General features: G+C 43.3%; 1 long non-coding RNA gene across 1 annotated transcript in view; it reads right to left on the reverse strand.

Annotated features, from left to right (window-relative positions):
- Positions 1 to 9,789, reverse strand: part of LOC107183286 — a 12,153-nt gene that overhangs the window by 1,633 nt on the left and 731 nt on the right. Inside the window, exon 2 of the long non-coding RNA XR_001514069.1 lies at positions 8,747 to 8,753. This is a non-coding gene — a long non-coding RNA (uncharacterized LOC107183286). The remainder of the gene's footprint in view (positions 1 to 8,746; positions 8,754 to 9,789) is intronic.

Here is a 9,789-nt window from a genome sequence, read left to right on the forward strand (position 1 = left end):
ACCCCCACCCGCCAAGTGCAGATTTCGGTCACTGGGCCTCTAGTGTTAATAATAAAAGTGGTGAAATCAGGTGTCCATGCCTGGTTTCTGATCTGAGAGGAAAGCTTTCAATTTTCCACCATTGAGCTGTGAGTTCTTTATAACCTTTATCATGTTGGAGTTATTCCCTATTTTAATATGAATGTTTTTAACACTAAAGGGTGTTGACTTTTTGTCAGGTTCTTTCTTTTATCATTGATCGTGTGTGGTTTTTTGCTTCATTTTAAAATGTGGTATATTACAGTTACTGCTTTTCATATGTTGAACTGTCCTTGCATTCTGGGAATAAGTCCCACTTGGTTATGGTGTATAATCCTTTTACTATGCTGCTAAGTTTGGCTTGTTAGTAATTTGTTGATTTTTCCATGAATATAAGGGATCCTGGTTTGTAGTTTTCTTGTAGTGTCTTTGGCTTTGGTATCAGGGCTATGTTGGCCTCAGAGAATGAGATAGGAAGTGTTCCTTCTTTTTCAACATTTTGGAAGAGTTTGAGAATATCAAAAGATTTTTACAAAGAACTAAAACTTATATGCTCCCTTTAAGTCGTTATTAAGAAAGTTGAAGGCATAGTTTTTGCCCTGGAGGGATTTGTCATCTAAGAGGAGTCAAAGGCAACAGCTGTACACTTAAGCAGAATACTGAATAGGTGGAGAAATGTGGGGTAGAAAGGTGTCATTGACATCCACAGAGATGCAGACAGATTGCTAGACCCAAAGAGAGAAGCTGGAAATCAAAAACAGTCAAAGGGACTAGAAACACTAAGTATAATAGAATATTAACTAATGATATTGTTTGGTAATAGAATTTCTAAGCTTGCTTCAAAATGCTTATCCCACCCTCTTCACCCTTGTTTTCCTAAGGAAAGACTCTATATTACTCTCAGGAATTCTCACGCAAGCAGCTGCTATGAACCCCTGATTCCTGAGGAAATAAGTTCTCTTCTGCATCAGATAGCACTTACCATAATTCACCTTAATAATTGGTTCCTTTTAAAAATTTCCTCACTGTTGTCAATGATTTGCCCTATAATTAAACTGAGGAACAAAACTTTATACTGCCTGATTATTTTCAAAGAAGCAAAACTTTTTAAAGATCAAGACAAATAGTCCCATTATTCTAATTTACTGAATCACTCCCAAATCTGAATGATTGGCAGAATCATGGGGGGATTTTATGAATGTTCAGATTCCCGAGATCTATCCCCCATGATTTTGATTAACTGGAGATAAGAAATCTGGCTTCAGAAGCTCCCAGGGAACTCTAATTATGCAGGTTGGGGACTCCCTGGATTAGAACTTAATCTGAAGTTCTATAGTCTGATTTTTCTGTAAGGTCACTGCTAATCTGGAGTTAACCCGATGGAAGCATTGTCCCCAAACCAAGTTATTTAAGAAATGGTCAAGGGAAACATAAGTGGGTGGGAGCTGGAAACTTGTCTTTACATGTGGCACTGGAAGGGTTGACCTTCAGAGGATATTTTGTTTCTAAGACTGAATTGGGATAAGATGAGGAAAGGGCAGAGAGGCTATACTAAGTCCTAGGAGAAGCTCTTGGTGTTTCAGCAGTGAGAGATGCTGACACGCTGATGTGACACGCTGATGACATGTGACCATTGGCAGGTGGGTTCTTAGACTGGATAGGAGGTGTGGTAGATAACCTTTAGCTTCTTCCCAGATTTGGCAGCAGAGATAGGGTGAATGGCAGAGCTGGTGTCTATCTGGCCATATTTTCTATTCCAGAGTCCATAGTTCTACATCACTCTACTTTATCGTCTAAAACAGTGGGACATAGAGTGCTATCATTTACCATGGGAAGAATCTAAATTGTCATTAGGTCATTACCAGCCCCTGACTAGGTAGCTGGGTTGAACAAAACACCAGTCTCAAGATGCTATAAATGGCAGAAGTTGAGGTTATATTGCTTTCACTTTGCACAGGCAAGATGGCTTTGGATGAGTCTACTGTACGTAAGTAAAGCACTTTGCACCATTGCTAAGAAACACTTCCTTTGAAGAAAATCAGGTTCCTTACATTTAGGAGCCTCTGAATTGTGGCCAACTTAATAGAAAACATATTAAAAAGTAACTGAATGGCGACCTGCTCAGTTTGCATGTTTGTGCTATTTATAACACTGTACCAGTAAGTCGTGGGAAATGTGAAGAATAAAATGGAATTTTGATTGTGATTGCAAAGTCGTCCATTCACTGCAGAGTCCAGAGCAGGACAGTGATATGCGGTCTGTGCACACTTTGGGATAATAAATGCAATGATAGGTTTTGTTGTTTTCAACCTACTTACTAAAACTTGTTTGCTAGTAGCTTTTCCCTTTAGGTGGAAACCATTTATTTTAGGCTGCAAAAATGAGTGTTTTCTTGGCTGGACTTTTATTGACTAGCTTTTTAACCTGCCAGAGTATTAATCTTATTTTAAAGAAGAAAAGGGGTTATAGAATGATGAGGAAGGTAGACTTACAAAATTGCATATTAGTGGATTAGATTATAAAATGTAATAATGGAATCTTCAGAAAACATGACTACAGGTAAGCATCTTATCTGTTTTTCCAGTGTTACATATATTTATCATTCCAGAAGTCAGTGGTCAATGTAGTCAGGGCTCCAGTACATTATATGGACTCTACTTTTTGCTGTATATTAAACTGTTGATTAGAACTGGTTTGAAATTACATTAATTTATCTCACTGAATGTAAAGTTTACAAACTGAGATAGGTTTATGGTTCTATGCCAAAGTAGGCAGGGTGGGAAATTTATACTTCGAGAAGATAGTCCTGGGTTGTGATTTGGAGGGAACCAGAGTGGGTGTGATGAGTCCTCAGAATGATGGGACTTGGCAGTGGGCAGGGGGGTGGGGGGGCGGGCAGCAGAGAAGTGGGAGGGTTGAGGATTCTTAGGTTTCTCTGGCTTACAAACGGAGAGAGAAAAGCATTTTGCTGAGAACACGGAAAGAAATCTAGGCTTGGGATTAGATCATAGTGTTCACTGGTATGAATATACCAAAGGTGGTTTGCAAGCATTTGCTTTTCTTAAAAATATGTTTTTATTGATTTTAGAGAAAGAGAAAGGGAGAAGGATAGAGAGATTGAAACATCGATGAGAGGGAGACATCTATTGGCTGCCCCCTGCACACCTACTGGGATCGAGCCTCAACCCTGGGCATGTACCCTTACCAAGAACAGAACCAGGGACCTCTGGGTTCATGGGTTGATGCTCAATCACTGAGCCACACTGGCCTGGCACAAGCATTTGTTTTTAATAAACTGACATTGCCTGGCAGTTTGGGAGGTGTAGCCATGATGGCTGTGAATAATCAGAATTTATATGCTCAGGATATACTCCCTTACATGCCACAGTGCAAAGCTTTGACACTACAACTTACAACTGAACAGAAGTTGAAGTGGCAGTTGTGCTTCTAAGATAATTACTCTGATGAACTCAGTGTCTGCAGTAACTGAGGCATTTAATAACCAAGGCCAGATTGATAAAATTAGCAGCCTCATGTTGAAGAATGGTGGGTGCCTTTTGAAAGTTTTACCGAAAACTAGTTGAATCTGCATCATTTGCTCTGGCATACAATTTTTTTTCATCTATGGAAAGGTGATGAATTTTAAGGACCCTGGAGAGACTTTAGAATTAAAAAAAAAAAAATGCAGGTGATGGGCAACTTGAACATTTTTGGAGAGAAATTTTGTGAGGTGAATTTACTGCTAGATAAGTAGATTAAAGCCCAGACTAATGAAATCGGATGAAACTATCCCAGAATCTGGATGTCAGATGCAGCAGTTGTAGCCATATAAGACGGAGGATGACTTCAGTGCAGCCTTTCAGTCCCACCTCGTGGGTGATGGCTTGTGGGTCTCATTTGCCAGCAGCCTCTCCAAGGAATTTCTTGTCAGAAATCACTTTGGCAGCGTGTCACGTTTCTCTGATGCAGGCCTCTTGGCATCTTTCCCAGTACCAATCCAGATCTGAACTGGATCAGTTGGTGATCATACTGTTTATTGCCTTCTCCTTTGCATGTCGAGCTAATCATGCACTTTAAGTAGACAGCAAGCCAACACTACTCGGGACCTGGCACTGGTTGCATGACCCACCTGAGCCCACATTCCTCATTTGTAAAACAGCAAGTACCGCTCTCGTAGGAATGTTGTGAAGCTAAATGGGGGTACATGTAAGATATGCCTAGTACAGTTCATGGCAACAATTCCTCAAATAGTATTGTCTAGAAACAGGCTAAAACCCAACACTAATATCTTAAATACTTATTTGGTAGTTATTATTTGATACCTATTGAATATCATCTTTTCATAATGAAAAGCATAACAATTGTTGCAAGGGATATAAAGATGGCTAAGATGGCTGTTTCCATGAAGCTCACAATGTAGAAAAGTTAATTTTTAAAGAACAAGACATATATCAAATGTTGAGTTCAGAAGGAGTTAGTAGAGGCAGCTCACTGTGGTTAAGAGCGCAGGTTGTACAGGCAGACCACCTTCACATCCCAGTCCCAATAAATGTTAGCCATTGGGTATCAATTCTGTTCATATTGATTGAGTGCCTCCTGTGTACCAGTTCCCAAGAACACAAAGTTGAATAAGACTTTATATATGCAGTTGAGCAAGGGAAACACAGTCAAATCAGCAATTAATTGCAGTGATGCAGAGTGTTGAAAGCCATAATGGGAACATAAGAAAAGGTGGGAACACAGAGGAAGAGCATCTAAATCTTTGCTGGGAAGGGAAGGCCTCCTGGGGGGAATACTACTTTATCCAAGCTTTCAAGGAGAAGTAAGGGTTATTTAAATAAATTTTTATTGATTTCAGAGAGGGAGCAAAAGATAGAAACATCAGTGATGACAGAGAATCATTGATCGGTTGTCTCCTGCACATCCCCTACTAGGGATGAGCCTGAAACCTGGGCATGTGCCCTTGACCAGAATCGAACCCTTCAGTCCTTAGACTGATGCTCTGTCCACTGAGCAAAACCAGCTAGGGCAAGTAAGGGTTACTTGGGTCCAGGAAAGAGGTGGTGGATTCGTGTGTGAGAAGCAGTGTGTGAGAAGGCACAGTGACATGAAAAGTATATGGGAAGTACATGGGTTTATGGCTAGAGCAAAGTACAGTTAGCAACATGAAGCAAGGAAAGTAGGTAGGGTTCTAATTACAAGAGGCCTAATTTCTCAAGCTCAGCAGTTTCGATTTTCCTAAGATGGGCATAGGGAATTTTTAAAGGATTTTAAGTCGATGACTGGTTTCTCAGAATGAAGTTTGGGAAGATCATAGTAACAGTGTGGGAGTAGATTCCCCCTGCCTACAAGAGAAGACCAATGAGAAGACTGTAGTGATCCATTTGAGAAGCACGAGAGCCCGGACAAGGTGATGGCACTGGGAATGCAGGCGTGGGATTGGGACACGAGACACTGAGGTTCCAGCTACAGGCCTTAAAAACAATATATTTAAATAGCCCTTGATTGAAAACTTCGCCAAGGAAGTCAGCAGGAGGAAGGAGTCCTTGTTGGTGTTCTTCAGGATGCTCTAGGCATTTGTTCTCTCTTCACTCTGGGACAGCCATCCACTCCATGGCTTCCGTTACCCTCTGACGCCAGTGGCTGCCAAACCTTTGCCTCTAGTCCTGAGTTCCAGTCCCATACATTTGGTTGTGTCTCTGGGCAGCACCATCCAGATGTCACAAATTGCTCCAGTACCTACCCGTTCCTCCCACAGTGTTCCTTGTCCCCATCATGGCACCAGTATTAACCCATGTGCACAAGTCAGAAACTGGAAATAGTGTTCCATTCCTTTTCTTCGTCCTGCACATACATTCAGACACCCAGTCCTGTGAGAACTGCTTTCTAAAACTCCTGGTCCATGCTCCTTGTGCCTCCCACCAGCATTTCCGCCTCCAGCCTTAGCCTATGTAAGTTCACCCTCCACCGTAAAATTTGAGGGCACATGTTTATTGAATAAATGCTGGAAGAACTCACCTGCTTAAAACATTTTAATGAGTTCATGTTCCTTGAGGTAAAATCCAACTTCTTAACAAAGTCCCTGATAATTTGGCTCCTGATCACCCCTTTTACTTATTCTTACCATTCCCCTCTTGACCAGGAATCGAACCCAAGGCTCTCCAGTGCACAGGCCAACACTCTAACCACAGAGCAACACTGGCCAGGGCCTTTTCTTTGTTTAATCCTCACCTGAGGATATCTTTTTATTGATTTTTAGAGAGACTGAAACATCAATATGAGAGGAAAATATCTATCGGTTGTCTCCCATACATTCCCTGCCAGGAGCTCGAACCTACAATGTAGGTATGTCCGGACTGGGAATTGAACCCCCAATCTTTTGGTGCACGGGATGACGCTCCAATTAATCCAGTCACCCTGCCAGGGCAGAAAATTTCTTTTAACTCAAGATACACAAGAGATAAAGCAAGCACGGGTGAGTTGACATTTAAAAATGAAACGGAAGATTAGAAACAGGTTTGTTAGTGATGGTTTTATTATGGTTAAAAGAAGAAAAAAAACGTAACCTTGAAAAAGAGGGTCATTCAGGTCAGATATTTAAACTGAAGAGTCATTTATTCACCAACTCATTCAAGAGCTGTTTATTGGGCAGCTGATTTGTGCTTGGCACTAAAAAGTGAGTGAGACTGGCTGCCTGCATGGAACTTGCGTTCCAGTGGTGCAGACACGACAGCATTGTTAGACGCTGTGATACACATGAAGAGAAGGAACAGGGCTGTGTGCTGAGGAACTGAATTGGGGGAGGCCTGCTGTAGATAGGGTGGATGGGGAAGTCCTCTGAGGCGGTGGCATCTGAGCTAGACTTGGGAGATGAGGAAGGGTCAGCCATGCAAAGAGCTAGGTGGAGAGCATCCAGATCCTGGGGATGGTGAGTGCGTGATCCCTGAAATTGGAATGAGGTAGGGAGGGGTGCGGAGCAAGGCGGTGTGGCTGGTTCACTGGGATTCCTAAACAGTTGCTTTACTGCTGTGTCTGAAACAGCAAGTTTTTGCTGAGTGCAAAAATTTGAATATTCATTAGGTAGGGATTTTAAAATGACTGAAAAATTATTACATTAATTTTCTGTGCCCATCATAGAGTATTTGACGTAAGGAACGAAGGAGGAAATCAAACAGCTAGCTAGTTTTCCCAGTGTCATTCATTGAATACATCCTCTTTTCCCCATTAATTTGATGAAATGCCATCTCTACCATGTGCTGAAACCACACATGAACTAGTAGTTCTTTGGGGCCCTCTCCAGTTTCACTGATCTGCCTGTCTAGTCCTGTGCCCAGGCCCATACTGTTTTAATCACTGTTGTCCTCAGTGCAGTAGCCACACCTAATTGAAAAATAATACAGATAACCATATAGGGGTGTTCAGAGTTTTCTTGTGAGATTGTTGTAATACATGTCAGAAAGGAATATATAGGCATTGATTTTTTTTAACTGAACACTATTAGCATCCTATGGGACGTGTGTGGCCCCTAGATTTCAGTTTGAGAAATTGTAAACTCAGACCTTGCTGCTTCAGAGAGCTCTGGCAGGCCTGAAGGTGACCCTGGAAGAACTCAGATTCACCTCACATTCACTGAACACCTGCCATGTGCCAGGCATTGTGCCCAATGCTTTTAGGTATATCATCTCATTTAATCCTTTTTACCTACCCTTGGAGTATGTGTTTTAACCTCTGTTTTCCTGGGGCAGAGAGGTTCAGGGACTATGTTATAAAGAGGGTCTAATATGTACCAAGCAATGTGCTAAGACCTGAGGATGAAAAGATACTTCTATCCACGTCCTCCGCTCTAGTCAAATTGGACTGCTTGCTGGACCCCAAGTAATAAAAGCAGCAGCTAATATTTGTGGAGCACTTCCGCACGCAGGAGTCAGGCTTAGCCGAGCACGCGCGGTCCCATTCCGCCCTCACACCACTGGGTGGTTCTGCTGCGGGAGCTCCAGCCTGTTCATAAGCGGCGGTTGAAAGTATAGGAGCCTTGAAGTTAGATTGCATCTCACCTCACAGGTGAGCAAATGGAGGTGTGAGGAGTCAGCTAACTCACTGCTGGCAACGTGGCGAGGCTAGTATTTGGATCCAGGGGAACCAGGCTCGGAGTTCACTGCGGCACAGCAGACCACACCCTGGGTCCCAAGACTTTCTACCTTTCCTTTGCCCTCCTTTCTCATGCTTCCTTCGAGGCCTACCTGAGATGCCAGCCATGGCAGGAAGCCTTACCCATTCCTCAGGTGGAGTAACTTGCTTTTATCTCCCCTGACCTGCCATGCTTGGCAGTGGCGCACCCGAGCTAGCCTGGCTACCAGCCTTCTACCTCCTGCAGGGCAGGGGCCACGGCTGGCGTATCCTCGGCAGCACATGGACTGTGCCCTGCACACGGAAGGGATATTTACTGATGTGTTGAACTGACTGTTCTGTGGTCAAGCCCAAGATCTTACGTGGGGAGAACAGTTGGGCAAAGGTTGGAACCCCTGTTTGGGACAGACAGGTCCTCTTTTGGGCTACTCTTAGTAAGTGGTACAAAGAACAGTATGAGGCTCAAAGGAGACAGAACTGGTTAGAAAATTGGTTCCACCACTGATTAGCTATGTGCTCTCTGAGCTCAGTGTTCTCCCTTGGGAACTGTTGTGAGATTAATATAACGCAATAATGCAATGTGTGTATAAAAAGTCCTGACCAAAGTCCTGGGAACATGCCATGCAGGTCCTCACCTTCCTCATTTACTCAACAAATAGTTAAGAACCGCCCATGAAACTTGAGGCACCGTGCTGAATGTTGAATTTATCAGTGTCTATGGAACAGTATTTCAGGGTTCAGGCTGGGAGTACCCCAAAAGCACCAAAATGGAGAGGTCATCACAAACTTGTAGAGCTGAGTGAGACACCTGTGCACCTGCTCTGTGGATGACATTCCCCGGCTCTGGTTCCAGCACTGACCGTCATTCACCATTCACAAGCAGCATGTGCCTTCGTCGGAGTGCCGTGTGAGGCGGCGTCTGGATAACTCAGCCCAGCTCTTCAGTTCCCCAGCAAGTATGGAATCAAGAGCTGGTGCAGCTGATCCTCTGATGACTCAGAGGGCGGGCGGCCTGGGGAGTGGAGGGAAGGAAGGCCTCTCCCCACACACATTTAGGGTAATGCCATGGAGTCTTTGTATCTCAGGACTTAACAATCGCAAGAACTGTCTGTTTTGATACTTTATGCACCTAATTGCAGCACGCCACACCGAGTCTTGTTAGATTCAGGCACTGCAGTAAGTCTCCAAATCAGGGGTGGAGTGAGTGTAGTGGGGAAGTGCTGAGTGATTCCCTCCACGACCCGCGTGGAGAAGGGTTCGGTATCTGAAAGAGGAGCCGCACAACAAATGAACAAAAAGACACAAGATAAATTTGCAATACCGGGGGACCAGGCGGGCAAGTCCGGAAAGACTTCCTCCTGTGGAAAGACTTCCTCCTCCCGCTTTGCTCAGGTCTCACCAAGCTTTTATTCATCTGGAGTAGCCCTTAGGGTAAGGAGGTTTTAATGACACACATCAGCAGACAATTTTCAGGAATAGGCAGAAGTGATTGTTTTCTCAAGGATTAAAATAAACAGAGAGGATAGTTATTACATAATCAATAATGTTGGCTTCTTGATTAAAAACACCGATGTAATTTAGCTCAAAATTATCCTCTGGTTTGCTGTTCTCTACAGTTAGATGACAATAACAAATGAGTCGGGC

This window comes from Myotis davidii, unplaced genomic scaffold (assembly GCF_000327345.1).
Source record: "Myotis davidii unplaced genomic scaffold, ASM32734v1 scaffold152, whole genome shotgun sequence".
Classification (NCBI taxonomy): Eukaryota; Metazoa; Chordata; class Mammalia; order Chiroptera; family Vespertilionidae; genus Myotis; species Myotis davidii.